General features: G+C 39.7%; 1 protein-coding gene across 1 annotated transcript in view; it reads left to right on the forward strand.

The window, feature by feature from the left end:
- The window catches only part of LOC144974071 (caspase-6-like), a 166,884-nt gene that overhangs the window by 45,036 nt on the left and 109,348 nt on the right, over positions 1-12,500 (forward strand). The window lies entirely within an intron of this gene.

Consider the following 12,500-nt stretch of genomic DNA (forward strand, 5'->3'; position numbering starts at 1 on the left):
AACAAACATGAGCATATATGCAGCGTAATATTAATATCCACAAAATATCCACTGAATGGCCCGTGGGTTATGCTACGTTCTGCCAATTATCTTTATTTTATTTCATATTTTTTTTAAGTTTCCAAATTGTCGATAAAATTGTAAAATCAAAACTGAAATATCTCAACGTATCATTTATAGATAATCATCTTCAATTATTTGATTTTTGAGAGAGAAAGAATGTTTTAAAAAAGAAAATTTCCAGGCCAAGTATTGGCTGATGCCGCACACTGACAGAATGCTTTTTCTTCATTTTTGGTCAGAAAACTGTAACTTAAAATATCGATCAAATCAGATGACTAAAAACTTGTCAAAAAATATCAACCTTGAGAAGAAAAAGAAGAAATAGCGCAATATCCACTAAACACGCTCAACGTGCTTTACAAAGGATCCCCGACCAACAGCAACACGTAACAAGTAGAACAAGACATGACGCCTGTTAGGCGATATTACACATTTTTTCTCCCGAGAGAGACAACGCTGTTTTTCAACTGAGTATTTGGAGAGAATGTGAGTAAAGAGCCTATCCTAAATCAACTATGCGCCGAGCAAGGCTCGAACCCTGAATCTACCAATCCAAAAGCGAGTGTCATACCACAAGACCACATAGCCGTTTAGAGAATTTTTGACAAGTTCTGGGCCAAATTAATCGATCGATATTTATTTGAAGTTAAAAATTATTGACAAAATTTAAAAAAAAAGGTGATCTGTTGCTGTTGTTGTTGTTGGATAGAGAGCTTGGAGTCTGTGATCTCTTTCGTTCCCTGGGGCGTGGCGATGTTTGATAATATTATTGCCAGTCACAGGAATGATCGATAAACACTGGTTGGCTTTGATTGAGGCTGATTAAGTCGTTGTGTATTTTGTTTCATTCACTGTGTGTATGTGTGTGTGTGCGTGTGTGTGAAGGTGTGTATGTGTGTGTGTGTGTGTGTGTGTTGGGGTGTTTGGGTATTTGTGTGACGATTATATGTGTGATAAGAGGGTGTGATCGAGAGAGAGAGAGAGAGAGAGTGGGGGGGGGGTGGGGACGGACAGACAGACAAAGAGAGGGAGACAGACAGAGAGAGAGAAGGGGGGGGGGGGGAGGAGAAGGAGAGAGAGAGTGAGAGAGAGAGAGTTAGAGTCAGATAGAGAGAGATTATTTAGTGAGAAGTAGTACGCCAACAGAGCTGTCTTGCAGATTGAATTATAGATAGATAGATAGATAGATAGATAGATAGATAGATAGATAGATAGATAGATAGATAGATAGATAGATAGATAGATAGATAGATAGATAGATAAACAGGATATATTTACAGACAGGCAAACCGAAGATTAACAATTATATATTTTACACGATTATTTCCCGTGGTTTGGTCACAATCCGCCTCAGATCTCGAAGAGCTCATCACAATGCACCGATATTACCTCCAACCGAGGAGAGTCTTGATCTAATCAAGGCTTGTTATCCGTGACCCCAATGTCTGCAGACGTCGGCCATCAATGGGGGAAATCCGAACAAGATCCCATTGGCTTTGGCCATAATCTGATTTCATAACATTGGAACTCACTTGGAGAGCATTGCAAAGATGGACTTTTACGTCCTTATCAACTCTTTGTACACTTCTTTTTATTTTTTTATTTTTTTTTATCATTCTAATTATACGTTTCTATATGAAATGAGAAATGAAAGATTGGGAATGGGGTGGATGGTGTGGGTGGGGGTGGAGGGAAAACTTCGGTCCACAAGTTTTAAAAAAGGGGGTGTTTCTGTTTTACGACGAAACCCGCCGAAACCCATAGTCCCAAGTTCAATCCCCGCTAATATACACTTCCCTGAGTCCCAGGTTCACTCCCCACTGTTGCCTACTTCCTATGACTTTGTCGGATATTGTCAGGTTTCGTCGGGTTTCGTCGCGTTTCGACGGATTTCGTAAAAAAAAGTAATTGCTTTTCTACGGAACCCGCCGAAACCTAGTCTCAGGTTCACTCCCCAGTGGTGTACACTTCCCTGAGTCCCAGGTTCACTCCCAACTGCTGATTACTTTCCATAGCTTTGTCGAGTTTCGGCCGGTTTTGGCAGGTTTCGTAACAAAGAAACACCGAAAAAAAAAACACAATTCTGCTTTGTTTTTAACCAGTTAGCTGACGCAAGGTCCCAGGTTTGAAAGTTTTTCCCACGGTGAGGGTTATTTAAATCGATCGATATTTGAAGGCCAAATTTTAAAATGGCTGTCTTTCTAGAGTAGTACGGTAGTTAACTGGTCAATAACCTGACGGCCTCATAATATTCGCTCCATCAGGCATTCCAAAACGTAAGCTCCGGGCGTGGTCATCAGTTCTTATTTTATGATATCGTAAAGTAATCACCAATTCTACCCGCCAGACTTGTCGTACCAACACACAAATCTGTCTGTACATTTTATAAAGCCTAAGACTGTTTGTTTGACTTATGTGAGACTCAGCCGCCCAACTGGCGGTCTGGAATCGATAACAAAGAACAAAGTGGTCTCCAACTCCTCCCTTTACTCTCTACGTCCCTATCTCGCCTTCACCCCACCCCACTCCCTACGTCCCTATCTCGTCTTCCCCTCCCCCTCCCTGCTTCACTATCTAGTTTCCAATGCATCCTCCTACGACCTTATCTTACTCCCCCCCCCCCCCCCACCCCTCCCTTTAACGTCCCTGTCTTGTCTCCAATCCACCACCCCTTTCCTACAACCTTACTTATCTCCCACACCCCCTTTACGACTCTATAGCTCGCCTCCAACTCCCCCCCCCCCTCCTCCTCATACGTCTCTATATCATCTTTAATCCCCTCCCCTCCCCCTACCCCTCTCCAATTCAATTCTATCTGGTGTCTAATCCTTCATCGGTCAAACTGCCCTTCAATCTCAGCAAGCGGCTCCCATTTCAATTCCGTCACCGAACACTAAACCCTAATTTTCCTCAGCCATAATCTTACAAGGGTTTAGTTCCCACGATTCTCCATCAACGTCTTCAAACCATCTCCTACTTCGATCCGTCGGAAAAATACTCTCCAGCAATTAAGAACTTGAACTTTTATATAGCGCAGTATCCACTAAACGTACTCAAAACGCTTTACAAAGGGTCCCTGTCCAACAGGAACATATAACATGTAGGAGGTGACATGATGCCTGTTTGGCGATATTACAATTTTTTTTCGGACAGAGTCACGCTGTTAACGGTCAGGTAACCATACACATAATGACCGTGAGAGACTGTGTCTAAAGAGCCTTTTCCAAGGACTCAACTATGCCCACCCAGGACCTTCCAATCTGAAAGCGAGTGTCATACAACTAGACCACAAAGCCGCACAATACTCTCCATCCAGGAAATAAAAAATTGAACTTTTATATAGAGCAATATCCACTAAACGTGCTCAAAACGCTTTACAAGGGGTGGTCCCTAGCCAACACCAACACTGAACATGGAGGACGAGACATGACTGCTGGCCTGTCTGACTAGATAATAATTAGTTTTTGTCAATAAAGTGCGTTTTTTGTTTGTTTTTTTTTCATCTGCCAGACGCGAGCTGGGGGGTTCTTGGTGTCCATAAAGTTAACATATCAATATTATGTCTGTTTCTATCGGGAGGTCTGAAAAAATCATGACAGTCACCCATCGTCTCGAACCAAAAGCTAGAGGTGCCTAAATGAGACAATAAGATGGGGAAAAACTTACTCGAACTTTTATATAGAGCAATATCCACTAAACGTGCTCAAAATGCGTTACATGGGGTAGTCCCTAGCCAACACCAACACTGAACACGTAGGACGAGATTTGACTACTGGCGTGTCAGACAAGATAATAATTACTTTTTGTTAATCAAGTGCGTTTATTATTTTGTTTTTCAACTGCCAGAATCGAGGTGGGGGGAGTTGGGGGGGGGGGGGGGGGGGGGGGTTCTTGTTGTCCATAAAGTAAGCATATTATGTTAGTCTATTATTATATTATTATTAGTATGTTTCCATCGGGAGGTGTGAAAAAATCATGACGAATTTTAAATACTTGAGAGTTTATATAGCGCAATATTCACTAGACGTACTCAAAGCGCTTTACAAGGGGTCCCTGACCAACAGCAACATGTAGAACGAGACATGACGCCTGTTGGGCGATAATACATTTTTTCCGACAGAGTCAACGCTGTTAACGGTTCTCATTCTACACATGAGTACGATGAGAGAAAATGAGTAAAGGGCCTATTCCAAGGACTCAACTACGCGCTGCTATGGACTCGAACTCAAGATCTTCCGATCCGAAAGCGAGTGTCATACCGCTATACCACATAGCCGCACAAAACTCTCCAGCGAATAAGAACTTTAACTTTTACATAGCGCAATATCCACGTGCTCAAAACGGATGGTCCCTATCCAAAAGCAACACTGAACATGTAGGACGAGACATGGTTTTTGGCGTGTCTGCTTTTTCTCAATAGGATGCAATAGTCTGATGTCACGTCCGCCCAGCAACGAGTAGCTTGGTTCCAAACAAAGAAAATCGGCACTTTTTATTCTTCATGCTGGTTAGAACTTTTTCCCATATCATGTGATCAGAATGTATAAAAGTCAAAACATGATCAGATTATGTTTTTCTCCTCTGGATACACTTTTATTCTTGTAGAAGTATTTCATAAGGCGTCCGCCCGCCATTGTTCCGATAGTTTAGAACCAGTTGTTACTATGCGTCATTACGAGGGGAGTGATGTCACGACTGTTGAACCCTATTTAGTGCAATTGTTTTTATTTGCCAGATGCGAGGTGGGGGTTTATTGTTGTCCGTAAAGTAAACACATATTATACTGTCTGTTTCCATCGAAGGCGTGAACAAATCGTGACGAATTTTAGTTCATTACAATGACTCATAATCTTGATGAGCCAATAGGATTGACAGAAAAATAATGTGAGTAAATGTGACTCATATATAAGGGAATACTACAAAACAAACTACGTTTCGACCCTTGGACTTTGTCAGGAGACATACAACAACAAGCAAAAATTATATTATGTTACCTTACATTTTTGTGTTTTGTTGTCTGTCTCCTCACGAAGGCCAAGGGCCGAAACGTTGTTTGTTTTTGTGCTATTCCCTTATATACGAGTCACATTTACTCGCATTATTTTTCTCTCCTTCTCCTCTCTCTCTCTCTCTCTCTCTCTCTCTCTCTCTCTCTCTCTTTCTTTCTTTCTTTCTTTCTCTCTCTCTTTTTTTCTCTCTCTCTCCCTCTTTTCTATCTCTTTTCTCTCTCTACCTCTCTCTCTTTCTTTCTATCTCTCTCTCTCTCTCACACATGCACACATTCTCTCTCTCTCTCTCTCTCTCTCTCTCTCTCTCTATCTCTATCTCTTTCTTTCTTTCTTTCTCTCTCTCTCTCTCTTTTCTCTCTCTCTCCCTCTTTTCTATCTCTTTTCTCTCTCTACCTCTCTCTCTCTTTCTTTCTATCTCTCTCTCTCTCTCTCTCTCTCTCACACACGCACATATTCTCTCTCTCTCTCTCTCTCTTTCTCTCTCTCTCTCTCTCTCTTTATCTCTCTCTTCATTTCACTCTTTCCTTTTTTACTCAGTGTTGTCCCTCAGAGCCATTGACCCCATGGAACCGGAATTTATCCCGGTTTCTGTAGCGTGAAATGGATAATAGCAATTGCTTGTTACCCTTCAGATATGACGTTTGCCAATCGCAAAGTACAATAAATCTAACAGACAGAGTAATTTCCGTTACAACACCAATGAGACTATTACAATTTGGGTTATCAAACCTGTAAATATTCAGACGTCGTCCAGTTTAAGGGTTTTCCCCACTAATAAATCACAGACCGCTTCTTCCATGATTACAATAGGATTCAATAGTCTGATGTCACATCCGCCTAGCAACCAGCAGCTTGGTTCTAAACAAATAAATCAGTACTTTTTATTCTTCATGCTGGCTAGAACTTTTTCACATGTCTTGTGATCAGAATGTATAAAAGTCAAAACATGATCAGATTTATAATGTTTTTCTCCTCTGGATACACTTTTTATGCTCGTCGAAGTAGTTCATTAGGGCGTCCGCCATTGTTCCGATAGCCTAGAACCAATTACTAAATTGCTCTGTGTCATAATGAGGGAAGTGACGTCACGACAGTTGAAGCCTATTTACAATGTAAGGTAGGGTTGTTGGGGAGGGGGATTGGGGACAAGATAAGGTCGTAAAGAGGCCCGGCATGCTTTGATGTTGAGTGAGTTCAATCAATAGACGGGCTATAGAATGAATGGTATGAATGACGTCACTTTGTTCTTTGTTATCGATTCCAGACCGCCAGTTGGGCGGTTGATTCTCACAAAAATCTAACAATCAGCCTTAACCTTTACCGTTACAGACAGTTTTGTGTATTGGTACGTCTAGTCCAGCGGGTAGAATTAGTGAGTATTTTATGATTCCATCAATGAGACCTAATGGCCACGGCCCGAGCTTATGTTTTTGAATGCCTGATGGAGGTGGCATATTATGAGGCCGTCAGGCCATTGACCAGTTAACTGCCGTACTCTAGAAAGACAGAAATTTTAAAATTTGGCCAGAAAAATCGTCCTTCAAATATCGATCGATTTAAATTACCCTCATCGTGGCAACAACTCTCAAACCTGGGACTTCGAGCTAACTGGTTTATCTCTTTCCTTACCGATCATTTTCAATATTTACCCTAAATGGCATCAAAATAGATTTTTTTTAAAAACTCAAACAAGCTCTCTACAAAAAAATTTATGTTGTTATTAATTAAACAAAGATCATTCTTCAAAGTTTGTGATATACCAGATAAATCTGAGTAAGACAAATGTATATTGTGTCGTAGCAAATTATGTGACCAGTTTGATGCAGATGGTAAGGAGGGGGTTTTAAAAAAAGCATAATTGTGTGATTTTTTGAAAATAACTTGTGGACCGAAGTTTTTCCTCCACCCTACCTCACACCCCCCCCCCTCCCCCTCCCAATCTCTCATTTCTCATTTCATGTAGAAACGTATAATTAGAATGATTAAAAAAGAACCCTGGAAATAAGCACATATCGTGTTCTAGGGTTTTCCCACTAGTAAATCAAAGACTGTTTCTCCCACGTCGAGACAGCCCATCATAATGTATTTTAAGATCCTTTCTATTGGTAAAAGCATGATTACAAAACAAAACAAAACAAAACAAAAATGAAGAAAAAACAAGAAAAACAAAAAGATAAAATGAATTAGAAGTCATGCCATTGTTATCAATATAAAATGGACATGACAGATCTTCCGGAAGACAACGATGGGTGTGGATTTCCGGTCCATGAGATGGCGCATGCGCTACGCGAGTGCTTGTCCATTATGTGACGTCAAGGCGAATCACCAGCAACAAGTTTCACTTGGCGTTTTGATATGCTGACTACTTGAATAAATAACTATAACATTATGATGATCTTGCCCCATGCCCCCCTTCCCCTACTCAAAAATATATGTGACGAAGGTTTAGTTCCAAATGTAGAGAAAATTAATGAAATGGACATTTGTGTCATTTGGCATCAATCTAGTGTAATGTCGGAATGAGTCATAAAATGAAGAAGGTTGAGTTTTACGTCGATATAGTCAGGATTTAGGAAATTTTATTTCTTCTAAGTGAGTGAAACAAAACTTGCTTGCCTCACAACATCAGTGGGTACTTTCCGCCTATTCCAAGTATGTACATACATGTTGCGGCAAAGAATCCGAAACCGCAGAGCATCTGGTTGAGCCTAGTATCGTGACGAAGCTACCGGAAAGTTCGCGACTGTACACGGATGTGGCAACGGATTCGCCGCCTGGACGGGTGCGACGCTTCATCAGCGGGGACTTTCCACCTGTTCCACGTGTGCGCGTTGTGGACAAGAACCTGAAACCGCAGAGCATCTCGTCGAGCGTTATGACGAGGCTACTGAGCGTGTTCTTGGCTGTACACAAGTGCGGCAACGATTTCGTTGCCTGGGTACTGGGAAGATATCATCATTACATTTTAACGAGAGGCTAGTAGAAGCTGCTGCTTGCCTCAAGGAAAGCGTTTTGTTTTTTTTGTGACTCAATTTTTAAAATGAGATTGATACTTAAGCACCAAGCACAGCGCCACGCTACCACAAAGTTTTAGTTAAGCTGGTCCACTGGCAAACAAAATGGAAACAAAATTCCATTTAATAAAGTAAAAGTCACGTGTTCGACGTTATTTATTTATTTATTATTTTTTTTTTTTTTTGGGTAATATCATTTTTACAATTAAAGTTATTATCTAAAGCCAGACACTCATTCACAAATGTCGAAGACCGGGTTTTTGTTGTTATTGTCACCCATTTGCTCACTGGTCATACACAACATTGCTGGAATTTGTTGCGTGACCCGACACCGTAGCACTCTGCCACCGGTATGGTACCAAAACATAAAAAGCGCTCATTTGTTATTGTTTTTTCAAACAGCCATTTTGATGATTAGTTGACACTAAATTCTATCAATCAGACTAAAAACGTTTAAGGTTACACACAGTTTTTGTGTTGGTACGTTTTATCTGGCTGGCGGATGTAGTGAGTTTTAACCTATCAGCATAGCATCAATAAATACCCTTCACCATGTTTTATTGATTGCCTCAGTCAGAGCAATTGAAACAAAATCCCTGTGTCATATCAGATGTCCATTTTGTATTAACAATCTATCTGTGGTAAAATTCTGTCATTCTATGAAAAAAAGACTTATTTAAAACTTGAGATTTTTATATAGCGCAATATCCACTAAACGTGCTCAAGGCGCTTTACAAGGGGTCCCTGGCCAACAGCAAAACGCTTAACATGTAGGACGTTGGCATGACACCTGTTAGGCGATATTACAATTTTTTTTCGGACATAAACAACGCAGTTAACGGACATGTACTCATTTTACACCGGGGTACGGTGAGAGAATGTGAGTGAAGAGTCTTTTCCAAGGACTCAACTATACGCCGAGCGAGGTTCGAACCCAGGACCTTCCGATCCGAAAGCGAGTGTCATACCTCAAGACCACATAGCCGCACCATATAACAATTTGGCCAGATAAGTCGTCTGTCAAATATCAATCGATTAAAATAAAATTACCAGTATCTTGTCAGAAAGGAAGTCTCAGGTATGAGAGTTGGGTACCGATAGCTCAGTTGGTAGGCACTCGCTTCACACGCAAAGGGACCAAGATCAATTCCGAGTGCAGTCGAGATTGTTTCTGACCTCCCCCCCCCCCTCCCCTTGTCCACCCAGGTAGCTGAGACTGTTAGATTTGGCGGAAATTACTTTGCGATAGACCAGCGTCCTATCCGAAGGATAACAAACAATTGCTATTGTCCGTTTCACGCTATAGAAACCGGGATAAACTCTGGCACCATGGGCCGAATGACTCTGAAGGACAACTAATTTTTAGGTTAATTTCTTGAAAATGGTGAACAATTTTATTAACACTGCGAATTCATCTCAGGCCTTGAACAATTTTATCAAGAGTTTTAGAGATGTTTTTCTTTTTTTAATTCTGGGATAAAAATTGGGTAAGAATTGACGGATAAAGACTTCACGCTATAGAAACCGGGATAAACCGTGACCTTCGTAAAGTTATGGCCTGATACTGACCAAAAAATGACGTCAAAATGCCAGTCTTTTGTTACAAAAGAAAACAAATCGTGAGTTGTATTCAATAGTTCAGCCAATGAAATAACTTGTTTCCATGAGCTCTACTAACGACAACTCACTAGACGGTGCAAAAAAACAAATAATGACGTCAAACTGCCAGTCTTCTTGGGTTTCAGTATCAGGCTATAACATAACGATGGTTACGGATAAACTCCGGCACCAAGGCCCAATGGATCTGAAGGACTATAGAAGATATAGATAAGAGGTGATTTGGAGGTGATATTTGGATGAAACGTTTTTCTCGCTAATTTTCCGGCGGGTTCGCGACGGTGCACGAATGCAGACCAGACTTTGCTGATTGGGTCGATCGTCATAACATAGTAGTGTGAAAACCATAAGAGGCTGCTGCCTTATGCAGATAAAGACGTTTAACTTGAATATATTTTAGTGGGTTGAAATTGAGAGAAAACTAGCCTTAAGTAAAAAAAAAAATCATTTGATCTCAGTTTTTTTTTTCTGAAACGTCCTATTCAAAGAAAAAAAATGTTTTAAAAAATCGATTTTCAACGTATGCGATGCTACAAAATATAAATCAATTTCGTTAACAACTTTATTATACCCCCCCCCCCCCCACCTCCCTCCTCGGCGCATGGCCCCCTCGGGCTGTAAGCGGTCAACGTCCTGTAATGGGCCAGGAACAATCAACTCTGTCATTTTCTATCAAAACAATTACTTTAATTTTTTTTTTCAATCTTACCAGACAAATTTTACTTCAAATTTCCATCCATAAAAGTGAGCTTAACGACGTGTAACCCCCCCCCCCCCCGCGCCTCCGCCATAAAAAAGACAACAACATATGTATGTATATATATATATATATATATATATATTATATATATATATATATATATATATATATATATATATATATATATATATTATATATATATATACCGCTCCTTTAACATGAAAGTCGAGCATTTTTATTTCGTGGTTTTTATTTAATAACTATATACATATATCACCTCGTCCTAGCACAGTTTGCGGCGCTGCAGTCTTCCATTAGAATAGACCCTAGAGACAAATAAATTTCCCCTTTGGTATGGATAAATGGAATTTTATTAAATTTATTATATTAACATTAGCTGAACATTCCAGCCAACTTGACCTTCTCCGTGTTTTCTTTGGCCTCCCAACTTTCTCTTTTTCCCGGAGGGTTCCCGTCCACAGCTTGTTTCGTAATATAAGAAACTGAACAAGTGTGTATGAAAGGAAAAAAAGAGCTTTTTTATGGTAATAATAATAATAATAATAATAATAATAATAATAATAATAATAATAATAATAATAATAATAATAATAATAATAATAATAATAATAATAATAATTGACATTTATATAGCGCTTTACCCCGTTGTCACAGGCTCTAAGCGCTTTATAGTTATATAAAACAAAGCATATCACAGTAAGACAAGTTTGATGGAAAAGTGATACAAATTCAATTTAACAACAACAAAATATGATAATAGTTTTGCAACATTATGACGTAAAAAGATAAAACTTCAAGCGAGATTTGAACGTTGTCAACGAATCCGAGCATCTCACGAGATGATCTGGTAGCCTGAGGGGACTGGAGGACGAGGGGCGGCGGGGGTTATAATAAAGTTATTAACGAAATTGATTTATATTTTGTAGCATCTCATTTGTTATAGGGCAATATCCACTAAATGTGCTCAAGGCGCTTTACAAGGTGCCAGTGCTATAGCTTACACCGTGGCCAATCCATTTCCATTTTCTTGTTGAGATTTATTTGCTCTTTTCCTCTTTTCCTCTTTAACCCTCTCCATACCACCTACAACAAAATCGTCACATTTGTTACGATACAATATACATTTTTCTTATTCAGATTTATTTTGTACATCACAAACTTTGAAGAATGGTCTTTGTTTAATCAATAATAACAATGTTGTTTTGTAGAGAGCTTGTTTCAGTTTTAAAATAAAATTTCTGCTGGGTAAGTCTGCCATTTTGGAAAAGTACTGAAAATGATCGGTGAGGAGAGAGTTAACCGCGAGTCTTTATTAGTCGGGTCACATATTATCATATCGATTGATGAAGATGGCCTTGACCTTGTTAAAAGGTGTTAAAAAGGTGTTGTGCGGCTATGTGGTCTAGTGGTATGACACTCGCTTTCGGATCGGAAGGCCCTGGGGTTCGAGCCTCGCTCCTCGGCGCATAGTTGAGTCGTTGGAAAAAGGCTCTTTATTCATATCATCTCACCGTACTCAGGTGTAAAATCAGTACCTGGCCGTTAACAGCGTTGTATTTGTTCGAAAAAAAAATGTGATATCACATAACAGAAGTAATGTCCCGTCCTAAATGTTAAAATGTTGATGTTGGCCAGGGACCTTGTAAAGCGCATTGAGCACGTATAGTGGATATTGCGCTATATAAAAGCTCAATTTAAAGAAAAAAACTAAATTTTTAAACGTGGGGTTTTATAGAAGTATCTGGTGGGAGTCTTTTGTTTCTTTGTGATAAATTGGACGTCTTTTGATCTGCGGGTTTATGGGATGAAGGATTTTTGGGGGGCTAAACTAATTGTTGTGATCAAGATCATTATCAATAATCATCATCATCATTATCATTATCATCATCATCATTATTATCGGCAACATCATAATTATCCACATAGCCAACGTCATCGTCTTCATCTCATTCATCATCATGACTACAACCACCACCAACACCACCACCGTCATCATCATCATCATCATCATCATCATCATCATCATCATCATCATCATCATCATCATATCATCATCATCATCATCATCATCATCAT

The sequence above is a fragment of the Berghia stephanieae genome, chromosome 5 (genome assembly GCF_034508935.2).
Source record: "Berghia stephanieae isolate SIO BIC M18660-M18661 chromosome 5, UCSD_Bste_1.3, whole genome shotgun sequence".
NCBI classification, from domain to species: domain Eukaryota; kingdom Metazoa; phylum Mollusca; class Gastropoda; order Nudibranchia; family Aeolidiidae; genus Berghia; species Berghia stephanieae.